The 23841-nt window shown below is 34.6% G+C and overlaps 1 protein-coding gene across 1 annotated transcript in view; it reads left to right on the top strand.

Annotated features, from left to right (window-relative positions):
* The window catches only part of LOC113496895 (protein windpipe), a 48916-nt gene that overhangs the window by 6388 nt on the left and 18687 nt on the right, over positions 1–23841 (top strand). The window contains exon 2 of the mRNA XM_026876279.1: positions 18106–18155. The gene's annotated coding sequence lies outside the window, so the exon portion shown is untranslated. The remainder of the gene's footprint in view (positions 1–18105; positions 18156–23841) is intronic.

The following is a 23841-nucleotide window of genomic DNA, read 5'->3' as shown; positions in this document are numbered from 1 at the left end:
CCTTATCTATGAGCCCAATGCTCCAATCCTTATTTGACTTTCCCACCATACACCAAAAAGTTTAGTTACCAGTTGCAAAAATACTGACTATTTTCAGTACAGTTCTATGTTAAATACATAGCTCTATTTATGAGACGTCATTAGCCTACGTCAGGTCACAGCTAGGAATGTAAAACAAAACTGGAAATTGTAACGTGCTGACGTCACATTTGAATTATAACATTCGATGTGAGTTATGACCGTTGACGGGAATAACTCAATCAATAGGACAAGGTTTGAGTTCTCGATTAATTCATCGATAAGACGTAATCGAATCGATGAGATCACTCGATTATTGAGATGTTGGCAAGCGATGCACTTTCGTTTGTTTTTATTGTTGAGTGAAATATGAATGAGTAAATCTGCTTCATTCTTCCATGGTGATATTAACAGGCTTGGCTGCTTATCTGATCGGTGCCTGGCAAATGTTGACAAATTAAAACAAGCAGTTTTCTTATGCATTGAAAATAAAATTTTATGTAAATCTATACAACGATAAAATGGAGTTTTAAATTGCAATTTAAAGTTTTAAATTATTTATATATTTAATAATGATTTATTGTTAGTCTAGCAAGAACCTTCTAAATGACTTTGTTTTCCATTTAGGTAAGCCTGATAGGCTTTGAGACCTATTTAATCAATATAAGTAGGGACATTTCGTTTCTTTAAGTACCATTTGAACAATATCGACAAATTCTAGTAACTTCAATATTGAATTTATCATAACCCGTATCACAAATCACGTTTCGCGATAAACGAAGCTACTGTGCACCTTTGACAACTTGTAATTGATTCTATAATTGATGTATATTCATGAGAAACTCATACTAATTAATAAAATGATAAATTGTACATGAAGAGATAACGTTGTTGACAGTTTAGATTAGGAGTCTTATCTTTGCACATTCTACCTGGCATTTAGCGAGTCTTTTGTACGTTTACCGAATTTGTTCAACAGCACAAAAGATCTGCAGCTGATTTCAGGATGCAGATGGCATGATTGATTCAATTATGAGGTTCAAAAGTAGAAATTTGCAGTGGTTTTTGTAAAGTTTAATAAGGATCCTCGCCCTTAAGGGGGTAAAACGGGGATGAAAAGTAAGTGGGAAAATTCTGTGACTTTCAAAGTTTATTACGATGATTATATCTTCATAATCCCGCACAAGAAGTCGCGGGAAACGACTACTCAATTAATATTTAGCGTATAAATTGAGCAATAAATGTAATTCGCTAAATCGCTAGACGTGGGAACTTAACTGTTTTCGAATGCGTTCCGGTTCCAAAACAAGACTGGCATGGAAACGATAAAATTCGTCAAACATTCAAAACGAACCGGTATTCTAAATAGACAGAATAAATTGTCTATTTGCAGAAGTATTTAGTCCGCGTCATATTGTATTGCAAACGCAAGCTTGGGAGTTAATCTCTCTGTCATCGTTATGCAATTGTTTCTTATTCAAATGCGCCAAAATGATCATGAAGACATAGTATGCGGTTGTGACATCACTTATCACCGCGATAACAGTATCTTTAGGCAACAAATATTGATTTTGTATCTAGAAATCACACTTCACGAGCACACATACTATTCGGTTGACTCAAAACATTACTAGAATTACTTATCTAGTTTCTTACACTTTCCCAGGGCAGTATAAAGAATTCTTTGTCAGTTGATTATGGGCAGTTGAGAAATAACATTAAACAAAGACCACTTCAAACCAGATGCCTCCGATCCTCTCTAATAACTTGGGCTACTGACTACTACCCATGCATTTAAACTCTGTCATATTAGCCGTCGATTTCTCTCATAAGTCCGTCTATAACTGCACCCGTACATTTAAATGTCATTTATTAATTTTATTAAACACATTAGTTTTGACTCGTAGAACAAATATACTACTGCATACCCCACTTTAAAATGTGATATTATCTGCAATTTATTTGAACTGTCACCGCTTGATTTATAGAGCGTATCTTAGAAAGTTGCAAGTCAAAATGACTCGTATTTCTTTAGTTATTAGATCGATAATTCTGTTTGTTTATTTCGCGGCATGTTTGTTTGTAATAGGAAAATAGTAATTAAGAGGTAATATGAGACATCCGTCAACTTATGACCGCTGATAGTGTTAGATCAAAGTCGATGCGACACGTGATTCGCGTTTGTTTTTGCAACTTGATTTATGAGTACTTGTGCTATATTTTTTACTTCTAATTCTACAATGTAATATGGGATATAGGCAGCTAGTAATTTAAGCACCTATAATATAGATGCTGGAGCTCAATAATTCTACTGGTAAAGGATGGTAAAAGTTGCGATCCAGTCTTTAAAACGATTTTTATATCGGCTACGTCATAAAAATGATCTGTGATGTTTCGCTTACGAAACAAATTCGTTGGAAGACTGTTGAGCTAAATTATTGTTGACCACTAAAACGAATTCATTCGCTTTAATTGTCATAACTCTTTGAAGTGTCAACGTAGAGTTTAATTTGCTACAAATTTCCTGTAGCAGGCAAGTAAGCCGCTCTTATAGTTCTGAGGAAGTAATTTGTGTTGCGATTAGCGAAAAAGGTCGTAGGTCACGAGGAGAACGAATGATAATTCCATTTGCAGTGACTGCGTGTAATTGCTACGTAAGTGATTCTGGTTTGGATTTAAATTATGTTGTAAGGATGTTGTAGCGTCGAGATTTGAATAAATCTGTACCTACTAATGTAATTAAAGGTTAAGAGTCTGTTGTTTGTGTGTCGAGATGTCTTTTGGAAAAAGCGTTTGTATTAAGTCAATTAAGACGAATAGGCGAAATTGAACTTTAAAGTTTAGGTAAAAACAATCTATTTTATCTTCAATGGTTTTTAGTTTAAACAGTTGATTTTAATTTGCCTTATATTAAAATCATTGATATTTCTCGAGGAAGATTCCAAGCCGTTTAACTTGACATTACTTACCTTGAGAGAAAAGCAAGGTTAGTTAAACCGTCATCTACTTTTTATACAAAAAAAAAACAAAGACGATTGTTTTGAAGTCATCTGTAATGTCTGTCTATCAATCGAATGAACATGGTCTATGTTTACCTAATAGAATTTAAAATGCAACATTAACTCAAGTTTTTCCCGTAATACACACATTATACATCGATACACACTGTATTATCAAAGCATTACGCTCCGTAATAGAAAATAACTAGTTGTAAGTGTTCATCATAAACGGTTGCTGGCACAACTGTACAATGCCTGTACTATGACACTCTTAAACCTTCCTCTCTTTTGCGGAAACGAGATAGCGCTCTACTCATCCCATAGCGGCGTCTCCCTCGCACAGCAATCCTGTTTTCAGAGAGTTGCCAGTTCCCAGATACCGGACCCCCTAATGTTTCGCCGGCAGCACGCACGCGTCTATTTTCGCTTATTACTACGACTCTTATCGTTCCTGGAGACCTGTTCCTAGCCTCTATGTATCCCAGTCGTGTCCAAGTATGGAAGAAACTCTTCCGTGTCGTAAAAGGCGTACTGAGCAAACTCAGCTGACAAGTTTTAGATCGAAAACCAGTTACTAGTTAGAATAGTCTCCCTTAAGCCTATACGCTGTAAAGATGACTTATTAAAGACATCTGTTTATGCGAATCGTGATGTGTATCATGAGAATCATTAAGGAGTATTTAAGCTTTCATTTTTATGGTCTTGTTTTAAGGATCAATTTAAGAAGGTTCGACACCTTTCGTTATTAAAAAAAATATTATCAAGATATATATTTGCACCTGTTCAATGTTGATTGCCTGCAGTTGTAAAAACATCTGCGGCATATTTAATTATTGCAGTTTCTTTTTTTTATGCAATACCATAAGGCCACATGGAAATTGAAATTTATGATTGTGCAATGTAGCTAATATTGTCCGATCTTCTCTTCATTAAAGCGAAACCGCCAAGGAATCATAGATTAAAAAGAAAAATGTTGTTGCAAACGACTTAAGACAAGCAAAAACTATATCTCAAGAATGACACATGCTCAGTAATTGATAGGCTCGTTAGATAAATATTGTCAACCGATGAAAATCAATCCGTCGAGATCGCGACGGGATTAATCAGCCTACCACTTACTCAGAAAGTAATAAAAAAATAACTGTTCCAGTTGTAGAAGCGAGATGGCTCTCTACTTCGTGTATCGTGCTATCCTGCTTCCTCTACTGCAATGGTCCTTTAACTCTAATGGTAGTATCCAGGTTAGCATACCGAGGTCTTAAAGCTTGTTAATGTCAATAGAGAAAGAAAACCAAATGATTTAATTATTTTTGTAAAGGACTGGTTGTTGCCAGTTAGGCCAATGCCGTGTTCGATTCTTAAAAAAATAATGGTAAAAATAATCCCTCAGCCCAGAATAACCTTAAAACTAAGTATCCTGCAACTTTGTGCATATTAATCAACAATGTTGGACTCTTTGAAGGGGATAAACTTTCCCATTTATAACTTCTGTGTTTATTTAAGTCTATTTTCTTACAAACGTCATCAATTAGTGGTTACAGATGTCTTTGAACGATTACGTAACTCTGTCAGAAACATTCGTAATATACGCGAACTCGCAGGCACCAGAGGTATGCGCTTTAAGTTAACAAACATGGTTAGAACGTGGACTCTCTGAATATGGTCTGACAAACTATACTGGTAGTGTAGGCGTTTTGCAGATCAAGTAGTGTGAGTACAGCGATGTATGTTCTCTTCAAATTGTAAGATATAATGAGAAAGAATTATGAAATTAAATAGCATAGTATCCTAAATTCTCATAAATTGTAAAATAAATAAAACGTCACGTGGGAACCCTTTAATTGATGGCGGATTTAAAATCGTCGGTTCAATGACTGACAAACGTTACACAATAAGTACAATTAGTTAAAATTAACTAAATGCGGGCATAATCCATTGCTGTTTCGACATACTCAATTCTGTTGTTAACGAGACATTTGGCGACGTAAATATATTCATGGAATTAAAAAACTGGATGGAAGTGGCACTACGCACCTATCGGAACTAGTGTCGGTAAATTCATTCATATTCTAATACCTGTCGTTCTTTATCGACTGTCAAATAATAAGATACCTACTTAAAAAATATTGAACTATAAGATTTTATAACTTTTCGGAATGTCAGTGACAAAACAAAATCAGTAAAATAGCTTTCAAATCTGTCATAATTTAAATTGTACTGTTGATCGTCTTTGCCTGAAGAAGGCTCGCGTGTGTCTCATGGGACTTCTTGTTACATTTCCATGTTCTGTGGATCCATCGTTACCATTTACGATACGATTCTATTCCGGGAAGGGTTGCCCTCAGGGGTGTCACATTAATTTTATTGCCATGTTTTATCTATTTATTTGTGTCCTCTAATGTTTGGTCGTAAAATAAAATTGGATGTTTATACCATTGAGTATCGGTTTGGGGAGGTTTTTTGTGAAGAAGATTAACTGAAGGTGGTTTACGAATGTATGGAAGAACATTAAAGTTGGTCTTTATGTATTGGTTATTGAGAATGTATGTACGTATGTGTACATATCATACAATGTCAATACCAGGGAGAAATCTCGTGAGTAATATAAATATTAAATATTTGTTTCATATGATTGTCTTCGGTACACATCTGTATGAGAGATATGTATTTGTTTTTAAATTATGTTTGTGTTTGACATACAATATATCTGATCTATCACAGAATGTGTAAACATGTTTTGCTGTTTTCTTTTCTTATATTTGCTACAAAATAACGATTGTATGTGGTATACCTAATATACCTATAGCAGTGATAGTCGTGTAACATGCCCGTTGGACGGCCACGTGAAAGGTTATGGGTTCGAATCCTGCCACACTACTAGCTAAATGGGCAAAAAAAACATCAAAAGGTGAGCAGAACCACTGAGAAATATTTTAGCTATAGACAGCTATAGATTTTTAGACTATATTTTATTTTTAGAGTGCATTGACGTCAGTTTATACATCAACCAAAAGAAAATAAAAAGAAGTGAAGGAGAATATTCTAACATTACTAGCTGACCCAGCGAACGTTGTTTTGCAGATTTTTTTTTCTAGTTGTATGTATTTTTAATGCCACATTATAAAAAAATAAACAAACAAACAATTTTGTCCAAAAAATAAAATATTATTTTTTTAGTGTGAGCAACCCTTATCACTTAGGGGTATGAAAAATAGATGTTGTTCTATTCTCAGACCTACCCAATATGTATACAAAATTTCATAAAAATCGGTCGAACCGTTTCGGAGGAGTACGGTAACTAACATCGTGACACGGGAATTTTATATATATTAAATAAATAAGTCTGTTTTCAATGAAGATACATAGTTGTCACCCTACATTACATGGTAGGCTACTATGTGCAGTAACAGCCATCATCCATGCAGAGAAAATTTATATGCATATATACCTAGGTACATTTCACACTCCCATTGACTCCAAAATTAGCTGAAACTTCACGCTTCCCAGCAATTCTGGGTTACTGTCAAGGATTATGTCAGTAAACATATTCGTACTCTTATAGAAATATTTAGCTTCCCTTCTCGGTACTGGTTAATCATCTTAACCTTGGTGTTTATATTCTGTTAAATAACAATTCGGCACATGGATAAACATTACGCACAGCGTTGAGGGAAGCGCTTATAGCTCCCATAGCCGTTCATTACATAATGTGGCGAACTGGTGCTATTTCTGTTTGTTTGTTCTTCTTATGTTTGTACTGTTCCTTTACTATGAGCTGTAAAGGAAAATATTTTCTTATTAAAAAAAGACGACTCCCTTCTTAGCAATTTCCGCGGACGGTTTCACAAACTCAGACTCAGGACAGGTACGTGGACCACAAATGCTGGGATATCTACACGTCGCTTTCCGTGGATGCGTTAACCATTCGTCTACCCGAGCAATAAAATTTACCAAAATTACTAAAGATTACCGATGTAGAAGAGAGATGCCGATGCAATAATACAAATACCTCGCCTCCACAACGATACATCTCGTGTTAAGTTTTCGTAGTAGAGGTAATGGTCTTGATCTTGATAGTCACTGAAGGCAATCGCGTTCGATCATTGCCGTTGATCGGTTTGAACCGTTTAAGTCCATAGTTAGTGAGGTCATTCAGAGCCATTAGGAGTTACTTAATGTATGCTGTTACGTGCATTTAAGTGTTGGAAATTACGCCTGTTTTTATGCGTAATGACTGTATTAGTTGAGGTAATGTTACTAGTAGAAAACAGTCATCATCCTAGCCAGTTTGGTTCACGGGATTTCAGACTTTTTTTTTTGTGATCTAGAAATTGACCTTCGAGTTATTTTTCAAATGTTCCACATTTTTGTATGCAGCAAAAACATCATCGCCATTGTAAATTACTTGTCTCCAGAGCACTATGCACGGAAGTTTCGACATTCCTACTACCCACAATCAAACAACACATCTTAAATATGTCCACAAGACATCGAACTAACTGGTTGCCACGTCACCTGGTCGATATCCAGGTGATCATTGCTCGAATGCTTCTCATCACGTTGTCACAGCTTTTGACATTGATCCCTGATGGCCAACTAGTGCCACTATAATTTGCTCCAATTTAAGTATAACTGGCACTACTTGATTGATTTGTAAGTAAATCAGTAGTGCCAGTAACAGGTTGTTGACAAGTGGGCGTTCTTGTCAATTGAGTGTCATAATTAGAGCTACGATTAAAGACCGGCGAGGCTGTTATTTGGTAATTAAATAATTATTAAGTGTTGTTGTGTTTCTACTTCACAGCGAGAACATTTAGGAAGAAGCGATTTAGACTGCTTTGTTTGTATTAATAGTAGGTACTGTCAAAAGGTCATTAATACTGATTGGAACGATATATTTAATTTTGATCATCTGGGAAAACATAAAAGATGTATGAATGAACATGAAAGATGCTACTAGGACTTGTCCAAATGAATTTAGAATTTAAATCCCCTGAAATACGTGCTAAATTGGCTTGCAACTGCAGTTCAAAGAATATTATCCGGTTTATACTGCAATTTGAAGCTACGGGTGTCTCGTAAATAATTCCTAGTGCTTAGACTAAGGACAGTAAAATCTATACGCAGGGCCAACAGCTTGCATGCGACACAACGCCTACATCTGGCGTGGGTGATCAGAACTGATTCATGTAAAATACTCAGACAACTGAATGTAATATGTGTTCTTTAGGTATGAACCCGGAACTAGTAAACAAGACAGAATGAGGAGACGGTGATTGGATAACATCCATTTCTTCTGAAGGTATTGCCGTAGTGGCTCGGTCCTCTGACACGTCCTATTTTGGGAATCGTTTGCTAATTCATGGAGATGTCAGAACTATGTCACATGACTAATCAAATTGAAATGTCATTTGTTTAATGCCATATGTTTAAGCGCTTTCGATTGTAGAGCTATCAGTTGGCTGGAGGCATAGGGCAGAAGAGTAAGGAGTCACATGAAGCTTTTCACAGGAATGGGATGTAAAGTGTGTTGCATGACAAAAGGACGTGTAAATAACGAGTTTCGAGTTGCTTCTAATTTTATTTTATTTCATGACTAATTTTTGACAATTACAATTTTATCAGTAATTATCGATTGATATCTTCTTATCTTTAATCTGTATTACTGACATATATTCAAGGGAGCATATTTATAAGCAAGGTCAGATGATACACGATAATTATCGTTGTATTTCGTGTGATATAAAATTAGTTGTATTGCTTAAGTTTTTTAGGCATTTTTTTATGTATCAATGAACACTCTGTATAATCTAGTGGTCGATGACACCACCCTGTATACAAGCCCTAGAACTTGACCACGACAATACAGGTCTCACCCACGCGAACCGCTCTCCAATCAAACCGATTCTCGCTTTCCAATATCAAGAATCGAATTGGAAATTGCAATAAACATAGAATCGATTAAAGTGCGGTCATTCGATTAGATATCCAGACGTTTAGTGTTGACTCCGACATTTGCTTACGGGGAAGCATGGTGATAGGATTTAAATGTGGTGATATTATGGGCGCATTGAAAGCAACAAGTCTTTCTATGACGGTGATCTGTCGGGAATGTTTTGTTTCTGTTTACGGTATTAATTCCACATGCATATGTACATACAGTCACAGATGACTAAATAGTTACTATGTAAATACAGTCATATTTTTAAACGAACAAACTGGTAACTAGTGCCTGCTCTTATGTCACCTGAATTAAAAAGTTACCAAACTAATATATATAATAAATCTATTTTCAAACAACAAAATGTTTTCAGCCTATTCTGTTTTATTTATTTTTTGTAGAAAGAACATAATATGACTTTTCGTGTTTGTGACCGACGTTTACGGAGAAGCCGCAAAAACAAACGATTCTTGCGAAGTTTTGCAAGAATTGTTTTTTGTTCCTTGACCTTTGTAACGTTGAACGAATATCAGTGGTTACACTTTGACATTGACAGCGGCAGCGTTCTATAACTAAACAGGTTTAATTTTCAAATTTCGATTCTTCAACTGAAGCGGTGACTGCCATTATGATAATTAAATTAATTCTAATTTCAAATCTCAACCAAATCTCCGTTTAAAATTTGTAAAAAGTTTTTATGTAATCTGTACCTTCATACATAGGTCAAAAAACTAATATCTTTTAATTACGATATAAAGTTTCAAGCCGCCGATTTGTAAAAAATAAATAGCTAGGCCTATTAAATTTTATGACAGGAATTCGTCGATCTTATGGCCAGTAACAACAATCAAAGTTAAAAAAAACTGTTATAATTATATTTTGTTTTCGCAACAGTTTCGTGAAGGGTAATTACTCAAATTACTGGTTACGTTGTTACTAAGTGATTATAATGCGAAGACAACCGTATACACGATTGCTTTGCGTTTTATGTGAAGAGTCATATATCTGTAGGTGTCGGATATCGAAGACAGGCATTAAAATAAAATCTACATTAAAATTTATACATAATTATCCATTGTATGTGACGTTTTTGGTACTTAATTTTGGTCGTGAAAATGAGACTGTTTTATGTCTTCACTTTATGATAGTCTTTTTTTTCGTATGGATGAACAACTTGGTGATGTAGTGGTATGTGTTTCCTAAGAGTGTTTTCCTTCCTCGTTTCAGCAAGTGATAATGATTCGAAAAGGTGTTATTGCGTGCCAGCGCTCGGGTAGTCCAAAACTTATACCACTTAGCTATTACTGAATACTTGCGGGGTTGGGGGCCCAGATAAAAAAGCCCCTTTTATATATTTCCATGGTACATTAAATATCAAAAGCGTAAAGTAATGCAAAACATTCACGATTTATATCCATCTTAAAGTTAAACCCATCAATGTACAACCGCAAAATTTGTACACATTCTCGGAGATCAGCTATCAGCAAAAACGCGTTCTCTCCAACTAATTAGGCAGTTGAAAAGGACCGCGCGACAGAAAGTGGTCCGCGCCATTACTTTAACCTTATGTATGCTGCTCATTAGCTGACAGTTTGCGGCTACCCAACCCATAACATTACTACACCCTCACTAGATCACTCAACAGTCCGTTGATTTTCAACTGTTTATCATCTTCAACATTCGCTGTAGTCTTAAAACACTGTTAATCGTGTCGGTTAACCAGAAAGTGGGACAAACCCATCCAAATTTGTCTTCGCTTTTTAAACAGCCTCGAATGAGAAACTCCGGAATACGGAAGATAATAAACCGAGTATTAATAGATATTCTTAGGAAAACGTTACAAATGAGATGTCAGATAATCTTGTATGGTTTGGTGTCGTGTAGGTCCCAGACGTAAGGTTCAAAGACCTGAACGAAACTTTAGCGAAACGTGTTCCATGCGATACGGAAACGTGTCCTGAGCTGACTAGAACCACCTACTACACCAGTACCACCAGTACTACACTCTGTTTTACTAGAAGCAGGATTGATTTTATGCGGTTTTACCAGTTTTCAGTCTTCGCTAATCGAACCGCTGTTTTTGTTTTAAATTTCACTTACATTGTAGCTGTTTTTATAATTTTATCTTTACAGCCAACAATTGGGACTGTCGGAAAATTATGTCAGTGGGCCGACTCCTGTCATTATAATTTCTATTAAACAGGTGTGTCATCCGACAATTAAGGTTTGCTTGACAAGCCCAGCGCAACACGTAAGGTCACAACAACATTTCGGTAAACATGACTTCCGCCTACTTTAGAGGATGCTTCAAAATAATTTGACATGCATCTGATTAGATTGTGAACGTACTCAGTATTGTTTTGCATTGTAATGCATCGGCGGTTCGATCCGTGATTGGCATAATTGTACAGTCGTACGCAGTCAATTGTTCCAATATAAATATGGCTTCATCTAATTGTTATGTGCAGGCTGAGTATAGCGTGTATGTCGCAGAATACGTACAGATGATTAATGTATTGATTCATTTAAAGTAGGTACAGAAATGTCCGGCTTCCTGTATAAAGTTGATCCCATAGAAGTTCTCGATGCACTTAAAGATCCTTATAGAATTTACACTATTAGAGCTTAAAGAAGAGTTCAAAAATGCTTGTAATGAACGATGTTACTTAGAAACTGTCGAAAAATGTAGCTACAAAACCAAGCAGCAAATCATTACAAGCGGTTGAAGTAACATGTGACAAAGATGAAAGTCTGTTGAAAACAATGGCTGTGCAACGCACATGACACTCTGAACTTTGTAGTTAGAAATTGTTTATTACGTACAAATGCTTCGCGAGTATTGAATTACCTAGCAAGTAAATACTAAGTCGTAAACTGTTTAAAGGTTAGTGGTCTATTGCAAATCATATGCAAAATTACAAATTACATGAAAATGCTTTTTCGGAGATCACGATGACAATGTTATTCCAAAAATTCAGTTATGTTTTTTGGATAGAGAAACAAAAGCGAGCAAAAAATGGGGATCGAAACAAAACACACTCAAATTGAAATTTTAACACGACCCGAAAAAGTGTTTGAAATACTATAAATATTAAAGAGGTACACGTGAATTCGGTTGACCTGTCTGGTCCTTAACGTATTCAAGGTCTGGCTTCAAGTACATGACAATATTAACGTGTGACACCCGCTTTTGTAGGGGACTAGCTTACTGTGAATTTCGTTGTCCGCTGACCTCTAGCCAAGGACAACTAGTCACAATTTAGATGGCCAGATGGTAGATATCTATCCAACTAACCTGTTTGGTAACTCTGAAACCACATGAATATTGCATCAGGTTGTATATCTTATTTGTTGTAATCTTGCAGTCTGTTTCACGCAAATGTTAATTAAATCACATTTAGCTTTCCTGCATATTTGATCTAAACTTAGAAGCTATTCGAGTAACAATTTCAAAATTTTTCACTTAGAATAATGTTCTTTGCTAAGGAATTCTTGTTAGTGACACAAAAAGGAACTTGATTAAATCTTTTGACTGCACGGATTTCTTAAAATTATGAGATAGTGTTCCGGATTCCTGACTAACAGAAACCCAGAAAGTACTTAAGGAGCGATGGTTTCTAGATAAAGCAGAAAAAAGTGACTGGATGTATAATGTGAAACGTAATAGAGTCACGTATGCAGGCTGGAAGGTCGTCCATATTTGTGCAAACAGTCAGCTTGGAGATAGCAACGTTTGTACGCGTAAGTAACCAAGATAATACGGTACCGGTGCGGGCGAGCTCAACTAGAGAAATTTTTGAATTCCTACCTGCGTTGGACTCGGCGACGCCCGATGCCGAGTCACAAAAAATCGTTTCCTTTACATTCTGTTTACAAGACCTCCGACACTGAGGTCCCTTTTGTGGCCATCCCCGCCCTCTACCTTACCTACGACCCTTTTTTGTCCGCGTGTTTGTCCACAATTATTCAGAGTTTGCGAGATTACGACTCATTAGAGTCCGTTATTATTAAATTTTTTGAGACCAAATAAACAAAGCATTTGGAAATTTGATTCTTTAAAATATTTTAGTGTAGAATAAATTTAATTTCTGACAGTGTACTTGCAATTGCAGAATTTTAGAAAACAAAGTCAAATAATGACAAAATTATAACAGGATGCAGTAACTCCTAAATATGTAGGTACGAGTGTCAATGACGCGGCCCACGTTATATAATCGAAAGTGATCCATGGCAGCTTCATTTACATAGATGATGTCATGATCTGTACTGTAGTGCTTGTGGGCAAAATTCTATGAAATATTATCACAAATTCCTCGGAATGGTAAAGTTCCATAAATATTTAAATTTTGGTTAAATACAGATTGAAAACGAGGTACGTATGTGTTTTAAAGTATTGTCACTGGAAACAAAAGTGAATCAGATGTCATCACACCTACAGCTACGCCCCTCACTGCCACACAGCGATGCAGTGATTCTCTGAAAATGACCTAAGCTGCCAAGATGTTTTTATTCGCTTGTTTAAAATTACGACAAAATTTGTCATTGGTTTTTTAGAACCACTTCTTTTCTCGTACAGGAAATAAGCGGCTATCAGTGTTAATTTTTTTGCAAACGCTTTTTTTTGCTTTGAAATTTGTTTTTTGATTAAATGTTTTAAACTTAACGTAATCACATACGTAAGTACGTGTAATACATCCTGGAATGAATTTAATCAAAAGAGATAAGTCCACCTATCTAAGAGTAATTTATGACGATATTTCATAATTACTTCACATAGCAGCAAGGTTAACAACATGTTAATCCAAGTTGCTTATTTCAAACATTTTCAATAACCTATGTGGATAGTTCTAATAGATATAGATTTTGATATCATAACCACGTGCGGTTGTAACGTGTTTGTTTCTAGATTAGAATGTTTAAAAAAGTATATCGGGGGTTAACTTGCAATTTGCAACATGACCGGTATCTGATAAGTTTTTACATTTCCCAACCGTTTTACAAACGTGGGTACCTATATATTATTTACTCATGGCTTAAGTTCTTATATTCCGCACGATATTTTGTTTGTGCTTAGTATGTCAACAGAGTGGCCATGTCACCCCTCCGACCTTGTATAGGCAAACATCTTTATCATCTTTCCATTAGTTACTAGCTCACATTTACTTTGATATCTGCTATCTTATACGAGCCGTTAGGCCCCGCGATTTTAAGTGCTCTGAAATATACCTATTCTAATTTTGCGAATATCTAATCTTAACAGAAAATCGTGTTTATTTGAAATAAACAAATTTCTGTTTGAAGAGTTGACACTGTCAGATCAAGTCAACGTTATCTCTATTAATAGTCATAAGGGGAGAACGACTCGTAAAGGTTAAAAGCAAATACGTAAACTATTTGGATTCGCTCCTTAAAATATATTCTAAAACTAAACTAAGAGCACCAGAAGCCGACAGTAGTGATCCTTAAGAAAATAAATGAACAAACGGTAGTTTTTCTTTAACTTTATAAATGAACCGTTTCAGAAGTCAGTTAAGAGTCACAGTCAGATGATTTGAGTTAGCCAAGATTCCCACGGCGGCCTGCAGCCAGTTGTGAGCCGACTAATGAGCAGCCGATGGGATTACACGTACTAGTGCAATTTACGCACTAATGCATAGCTACAGACAACCGCAAATGTGTCTAATTTTGCGCAACTCACGTCCCCTGAGAATTCTAAGGAACTAATAATAAGCAAAATTCTAGGCTAGTTTTTTGCTCAAGTATCGTTTCGTTCCGGTCTTAGTACGTTCTGCGAAGTGATTTTCTGCTAGGTGCTAAAAACCATATTGATGTTAATAAGATTAATCTTGTTTGTACATTCCTGATCAAGTAGTTAATGAATAATAAATATTAACTTTTTATCATGTGTTGAGCTCTTGAGCTTTAGTAATGGGCTATCTGCGTTGTGTTGAAGCCATAAATACTTACTTCAATCGAAAATAAAGTACCGATGTGTATGTTGTATTCATGTCTATATTCAGTTCTTCAATTCGATTTTTGTAATTGAATAAATTTGCATATTTTTTAAATTGATCACATTCGAATTTGCATCGCAACGTGATTTGTTCTCAAACTGTCATTTAGTCTAACAATGTTATACGGTCGCATCCAAATCTAGCTTCAGATTCATCATTGTTTGTAACGATATAATTATTCTATTAGTTTCATTGTCATTCTTGTTCTAATGCTTAAGTGAAATCTTATAAGTATGCTTATTATAATTTTGGCTGAGTATGAATGAATGCTCTGTTTTGCAATTGCCACCCACACGCGTATTATTTGCAAAGTTGTCTGCTTTCACCTCGGGACATCTGTCATTGACCAACACTGTCTCCAATTGTTCGTGCCATTCAACTGTGACACGTTAAAAACTTCTCAGAACTATGAGCGTTGCTAATTCACGAAGCTTTATGTTTCCACTGCATGAATCTCTTCGGATTAACCGGTATTGGTACATCGAGAGCTATTTTTAGTTATTTATTTTTTCATGTGAATTGCGTGGCGTCAGAAGCAGGTTTTATACGAAGGGTCATTTGTAATTCCTTTCTGTTTACATAATTTAGTCGTTACCCTTGAAAATGATAATAGCTAAATGTTTTAGAATAAATTAAAAATATAATTTACGTATCTTTCTTTTCGTATTTCGTTTAGATTGTTACACGGCGTCTAGTTCGCCAATTTGGTACAGACTTGCATTATAACGGTAATGTAAAACGGGAAATAACTGTGGTCACGAAACGGATGATGTCGTTTTTGTCATTTTGGACGTATTACGATATTCCTTCAAGGCTGGACACACGTTTTGGTACAAATTATCATATTACTTGTCATTAAATACAAAATCATCTATGGTCATCTAGGCAATGAGGACGTGCATGTTAATGTAAGCAAATACAATTATTTAACGCGATATTACGTGTAAGTTTTAACGATGTCCGAATTTGGCAATAAGAGGTGAGTGCAGCTCAATGCCTCTTTTGGTTTACGTTCCGTACGGTATCCGCAGCCGTTTGAATTCACCGTTATTTTAACTACCGACCAAAGCTGATGTTATTATAATTCATAGTTAGGTTGGTAATTTGCTTTCATACAAGATATGTCTTAAGATGATCTTGGTTATAACCCACTCTCGTGCCATGGTTCTGCTGTGGCAATTAACTAAATTAAATTTCCGTGACGTGTTTTTTTAAATTTTATAACTTTTTCGTATTGTTGTAAATATGTCATATATGTGTCATGGTTTGCTTTGACACGGGTGAAGTCACCGCTTGTTAATAGATGACTAGAGGATGAAATAATCAGCTAAGTTGACACATTAGGTCATTGTAATAGTTTACGATTATGATAACGCTTCTAAAGTATTCACATGCATAAATGCGTGGAGAATAGAATTGTAAGGAAATAAACAAGACAATCGGAAGTGAATTATGCGTAACTAGTTGTTGCCAGCGGCTCCGTCTGCTACTAATAGAAAATTTCGGTAGCACAAAATCTAGATGAAAACTATCCTAAGTATGTGGTAATTCTTTGTAACAAATTTCGTCCAAATACAATCAGTGATTTTCACGTGAAAGAGTAACAAACATCCATCCATTCGTGAAAAAAACTTTCCCGTTTATAATATAGTAGGATTCATAAGGGAAAAGGATGTGATAACTTTCAAATTCCCAACTGAAATAAACATGTAAACATTGGAGTAAAAATTAAAATCTTTATCAACAAAACGTCGAGTCAAATCAAAGTCAACCTTTATCATATCAGTAACCTTGTCACATTAAATACGATGGTTTTATGACGTGGACTTTACCTTACTGATTGACGTCATATCGCTAAACAGACAGGTTGCCGTATGTGTCGAACGCATTAGTGAGTTCTTTTGGTACAATTGACGTAGCTTGGTAATTCACAAACAATTTGAAATGTAGTTTGTAGTTGCATAACTTGGAAATAAATATGATGAAATTTTCTTGTAATATCTCTTAATTTGTTTCTTGATATTTTCTTCTTAAATGAATCGGAAAGGAGACAGCGAAAAACTGTTTTATGTCACCATTGCTAATATGAGCGTCAGGGATTCAAGATTGCACTGTAAAAAGTAACAGGTTAGCTCAATCACCCTTTTTGAACATACAAATTATAGGTTAGGTTACCAAACGACTGTACTCGAAATAGAAAGATAGAAAAGACATTAGGATCTTGAAACGGGATAATTCTATAGCAAGAACATTTCAAAACAATAACAGTTTAGAAGTGCGACACGATAGTGTAAAATTCTAACTATATCTTATCTTATTAGGAACACTACTATTTTATCGAAAAGGAAACATTTGTTTTTGCGTAGAATTTCTATTGAATTTTTGTTTTCCCACGTTTATTATATGGGCCCACGCCGACTCCCTGTGGCACTCCATAACTGAATCGTGTGTACGCCATAAAGTTGGTGCGATCTAAGATAACCCCTGACCTGATATTGAACCTTTAATGGTGATCTAGAATTGCATGCGTTATAATTTAAAGTATTATAAACTGGACCGTTATTTGAACCGCATATTTAGTAACTTATTTCAGTAGTATAACGATAGTATGTACTACCAATACTTATTTGTTTGTCATACAATGATAGGTTTTCAAAGTATAAATAGATATAGATTCGCAATCCATTTGGGGTAAAAGAATTCGTAATCATACATATGTATAATATGTTTGGAAAAAATGGGCTGACAAACAATCCAATTAAGTTTATAATAAAAAGTTTTCATGCGAATGTAGAGTTATGACAATAATAAGCATGTTTCCACGCGACCGTTGCCTACCGGATCGAGAAGATTAAAGATCGCATGATATCTTACCTGCCCGAGATAATGGACCGGCTTCGATCGAACATCTGTTCAGGGGCTCGCCATTGTACCGCAAACTATAGAAAGTACTCTTTAATTCGGTCTCTTTAAACGCACACGAGCAAATATTTTTATTATTCCATCAACAGCTGTGTTATTATTACCTCAAACTTCTGCCAATAAAACAGCTATTTTCTTCGCTACAAGATAAAAAATATACTAGAATCTTGATGTCGGCTGGTGTATTTATATTTTGTTTTGCTTGTTGCAGAAGTGCAGGACGTGGGATGTTTCAACACTGATGACGTCTTTATTATAAAGGTGAGAGCATAAACATTTATAACACAAGTAAATAAAAAAGAACAAAAAAAGTAGATTTTAAAAGAGTAAATATGCCTCAATACTCGTGATGGATGGCCTGTCTTATAAAAACTTCGAGATTACTATCTCTTCCATGAAACGCGTTGCAGTTACTCTGAGCGTTTAATTTATAACAGTTTTTAAAATGTTTACAGATGTTAAATAATAAACTGGTCCACTTTGGTGGCTATCTCTTTCAATTTAAATTGCATGTTTTTATTTACTCTCTCCTTTCATTTATCCGATGCTTTTTCGTGTATGGTTAACAGTTACCTCCTTTTAAATAATTGGCCGCTAATAAATATTTAAATTAAATGTAAGTTTTTAGTTCAATAGTAGTCTTTATAAAATGTAAGGTGATAAAACTTCAATTGTTTATAATGCGAGGTCCAATGACCAAAGTTCGATTATCATACAAAATTAGCTCAACTAATAAGTGTCACGTTTTACACTAGACCGACTATTAATTAGATAACATTAACTGTCTCGGCTTTAATTATTATCATTAGCCACTTATATCGCTTCTTTATTATGTTATTTAGCTACATATCATTCGTTGTCTGTCATGTTGTAACTATGCTAAAGAAAAAAATAAGTTTCTTTAATAAAATGTTAATAGCATTTTTATTTTCCATTGTTGTCACATCAGGATTCAATTATGAAGATGGGACAATTGTTTCTAATTAAACCTTAGCTGTAGGTACTTTCGTAATCGGTCCTCAATTGATGACCATTAAAGTGAATTGAGTGCAGTCACTCTTGGCCTTATTGCTACCATTCCCTTTGTTGTAATCATTAAAAATAATCGTATTTACACCAAATTCTTCACAAATGAACCAAGCACATGTTAGTACAGAATATGTAGGTATTAAAAGATCAACTTTATATATGGAATTTGTAACATCACCTTTTGTATTATCTTCTTAACCTTGCCGTAATCCTTCTCTAATCTATTTGAAATCCGTTTTCATTGAAGGCGTTCCAATAATTCGTATCGCTATTATAATTATTAATCTGATTGCCTCATTCCATACATTTATGGACGCATATCGCATAGTCAAACGTTAGCAGCGGTGTTTCCTTGCGAAACGTTGCAAAAGCGTGTAACTTGATTCCTAATGACATCATGCAGTCAGATTCACTATCGATAGGATAATTTGCATTGCTGTTGCCAAGATAACCACACCTTCACATCCTATTTCATGATTTTATCTTGTTTGTTTTATTATGAGCGTGCTAAAATCGTCTAGACTGCTAACACTATTTTGTATGTTGGTACAACAAAGAATTTTCGATTTTATTATTTTTCTATCAAGAATTATGGGATTCCGGTTGAGTTTTATAAACAATTTGTACAATACCTTCAACAATGTATTCTAACTATTTCAGATCATGCGATACTCATGACGTCAAATAATTCAAATAAGGTACTAAATCTAGGAAAGGCTTGCTCAGGATGCTACAAAAATCTGTAAACAACTATGATACAATAAAAACTAATCTTGATGGGCCATAAAATTGTGACGTAAAAGCGTAATCAAATTTTCGGTAGTAGAATTTTTTACGCGCCACTTAACAGGATATTCTAAACAATCACTGACGTCACTCAGATTAAACCTTATCTAACTTCGATAACGGTACTTTTGGATATCGATATTATCCCAGGAATTGGAGCAAAAAGTTCAAAGTAAAAACGGTATACGGGTGCTCTCAAATTTCCTTATACATGGAACTTACAAAAAACAGCGTTCGACAGAATGTGCCCGCCTCATTTTTTGTGGTACTTGCGAAACACTTTCGTATTGTCGATTCGTATTTGTGTCAAATTTTTGCTTAAAAGTGAAGTTGGTCGTTTTTGTTAAGTTGCAGATTTGCGTTTCTTGTGCAATTCTAGATTACATATTTTACTAGTATACTCGTGTTCTATTTAATTATATAAAAACTTTTTTCAAATCGAAATTATATCGAACAAGATATGATGTTTCATAAAAGTAGTGACTCAAAATTATCTGTATTTGCCTAAAATTAGACTTGATAATTGCGAATATGTTGATTTTTATCTCAACCTCACCCAAAAACGTAGTCTTTAATCTCACAATGAGTTAAAAGATAACCATCTTAATTAAACAGATAATGAAAAATTCACACGTTTTTGCGTCATTAAGGGACCAAATTGGTTAATAATTGTTTAAATTTATACTACTAATATCATTAGTGTTAATGGAAATTTATCTGTCTTTCTGTCACAAAAAATTAAACGGCTGCTGGATTTAATGGATCGCACAAATGCTCGTTACTTTTCGACCCATCTCTACGGAACCCTCATAATGTTAGAGGGACAGTAGCAAGTTTCAACAGACCAGCTATCATGGTTTGTGATATAAAAGCCTGGTGATGGACGGACCTGGGTGAGGGTGGGCGAAAAAGGGTGCTATCTAAAGTAATTTGACCTTCAAAAAGTGGAATTTAGTAGCCTAATTTGGATAAATGACTTTTGATTTGATTTGACTACTCTCTGTCTAAGAAACCCTAATAAAACTCGGTTTATAGTAGGACTACTAGTTTTTGACGTAGTAACAAATATTATTTAAATAAACTATGCAGAATTTTCCAGATTTGTTTATGACCTGAATATAAAAGCAAAATCTTTTATTACTTCAACCTTGTCTTACTAAACTATAATAATTATATTATCATCTCAGTCAAAAGTCAAAAATATATCATTGTAATAAAATTAAGAAGATAATATCGTATGATACAATAGGTACTATTTACATAATTGCACTCAGTGACTTTAATTTATTCGTAATTTAAGCAAATTTGCCGTGTTAAGTACAAATTATTAACTTGGATTTTTTCTAAACGCCATTTTAGTCTTATTCCTCGGACAAGTTCCTTTGGAACCTGAGACGTGAGGCTACAAATAAAAAGAAAAACAACATTTACGTAACACACTTTTTATGCATTAAATTATTTTCTAGACAGACACTAGTGTCACAAACCTGGTGCTTACAAACGGTAAGGAAAACATTGTAAGTACTTAATACTAAGTCCCAAAAATTGAAGCCTGAAAATTGTCAAAAAGCTGCTGTAAGATAGCGTAGCGATTAGTGCTTTAAACTCTGTTCGATGGATAAATCATACCATTATAAATATGATGCATTTTCCAGCCCTAGGATAAAAACGTTATTCTAATGACCTGACGCCCGTAAAAGATAGTCCCGCCTATAAATAAGTATTGCAGTTGGAAAAGTTATCTCGTATGACATGCATTAATATGAATAACTGGGATTTTTACAACGTCAACTAAGTTATTAAGTTATCAGTAAACCGAGGTCAAATCGGTTCAATTACTTTGATATCTCACAAGGTAGATGGGTAATACCTAAGATTTAATTGCTATCGTGAAAAAATAAAGTTAATTGATTTAAATTATTATAAAAAATATGTTTATTTGTAGGTTTGCTTTATTGGAATGCTTTATATGGAATATATTATGCTTTTTATGACGAACCGAAAACAAGTTGCAAAAATAGAGTTTAATGAGTTGAAATAGAGTTGAGTTTTATTTATTAATGGATTAATGGACTAGTCAAAATCCTCTGACGTGTTGAACAGGAAAGTTTACTACAACTGGTCGTCTAATGTATAATATTATTTTCTATTGTAATGCATTGAAGGAACAACAGGTGTTTTCTCTCTCTCTCACTCTTGCAGTTAATTCAATAATTCTAAAAACACTTCAAATAAATTACAATACAAACGATGGATCAAGTTCTGCTAAAATGTTCAGCACTATTATCTCAATAAGTAATTTGACTTTGTGACGTCAGATCGTTAATTATTCGCATGTCCTCAGTTGCAGCAAAAAGTTGTTGTTCACAAAATAGCTATTAGGTTTCTTTTCCATTTAGTGTCAATAACCAGCTTTGACAACGAATACGGAAATTGAAACTAAAGGACAGTTCAGTAATGTAACGCATTAAATTTGAACACTGGTTTTTACACGCGGCTATATTGGATATAAATCCTGGATCACAGCGCAATTAAACGGTGAGCATAAATAAACATGCTCACTCACAAACTTTTGCCTTTCTATCAGTACTGCGTCAAATACTTATAAAATTTCTCAAATGCCAAAAAAGTAACAATAGTTGTTCGACCAAAAAAGGTCGTATATGAATACTTCAGTTTCATTCAAAAATAGAACAATGCAACGTTATGCAAGCAAAATACCCAATTACTGGAAAAGTTAAAACAAAAAAAATTACGTACACGCGATTACATAACATTCTAAATAAAATATAATACATATATTTCCCACTTATCACACTTATATAACTAGGTAAATTTAATTATCATCATGTAAAGATATTTTTGGGTCTCAACAAAATTTGCTAGCGTTGCGATAACCTTGAACAATTAAGATTAAAAGAAATTCGACCTTAAATGATTAGATATGATTTATGTAATTAATAAAGATAAGACTGACAAATATGTTTTGTCTTTATTCCTGTCTTTTTACGTAACATTTTGCATAAGACATTTACTACAATTGCAATTCAAAATGTAAGTTACAACTTATGGCTCGACTGATTTTTATCAAATTTGTCTAATAAATCGTACATAAATTATCTTTAACACAAAATATACAGAATAAAAATCGCCTTATCCATGTGTGGGTAACTCTTATAAATGTTTTGTGTCACTGCCTCACAAATTAATCGCTGTTAAACACAAAACACATAGATCCACGCGCACAAATGCATTGAACTCAAATATTTCCTGGCACTCCAGAATTCAATAAAAAAAAGAAATCAATTTAACCAAGGAATCCCATTAGATCCAAACATTGGTACACTTAAAAACACTTTCAATGTTAACTTGCAAGTCACGACGCGTGTTCGGATACAATTTTGGAAGCTTCCTCTTGCCACAGACCTGATGATACAGCGAGACTAATTGTTTAATTGTTGTTTATCACGCAGTTCACAGTTAAATTCTGTAATTTAGGACGCGGTCTGTCCTAGAATTTTCAAACACTTTTGTTACCAAAAGGCTGTTTGAAGTATGTAGCGTTGTCAGAACACCGTTCAAGGGATTTGGGACACAAAATTGTCCCAGATTGAAAATTTTGGTACTTACTAGAAATTTAATGACGAAATCTTCCTTCCAAAAAAATAATTCGTATACCTGCAGTCTCGTATACTTTTTTTATCCTGAAGTGGAACTACGTTTTGGAACTACGCTCTATCCAAGTCTGACGTGAAAACCGAATCTTATACGAAAGAAAATTAGCATCTACCCAGTTTTGAATAAAGATTGCACGTATTACGTTTCAGCAGAATATTGCAAGACTAGAAGCCGACCTCAACACAGCTATTAATATGCTAGAAGTGGAAAAAGATGTTTATTGCACCTATTAATATGTCAATTTACAATTCGTTGCAACTTAAATGTGCAATAACACGACGCAATTCAGTTTTAATACTTCGTTGTTACGCCACGTGCCCCATCCAGCGTTCATTAAACATTTTATTGATTTGCGTGCATCAATAATACTAAATAAACAATGTTCAACAGCTTCCCTTTGTGATCTATACTTCTATGAATACGAATTCTTTGAACATATTCATGGAGTAAGACA

This window comes from Trichoplusia ni, chromosome 8 (genome assembly GCF_003590095.1).
Source record: "Trichoplusia ni isolate ovarian cell line Hi5 chromosome 8, tn1, whole genome shotgun sequence".
Taxonomy (NCBI): Eukaryota; Metazoa; Arthropoda; class Insecta; order Lepidoptera; family Noctuidae; genus Trichoplusia; species Trichoplusia ni.
The sequence above is the reverse complement of the archived record's forward strand: the minus strand, read 5'-3'. Positions and strand labels throughout refer to the sequence as shown.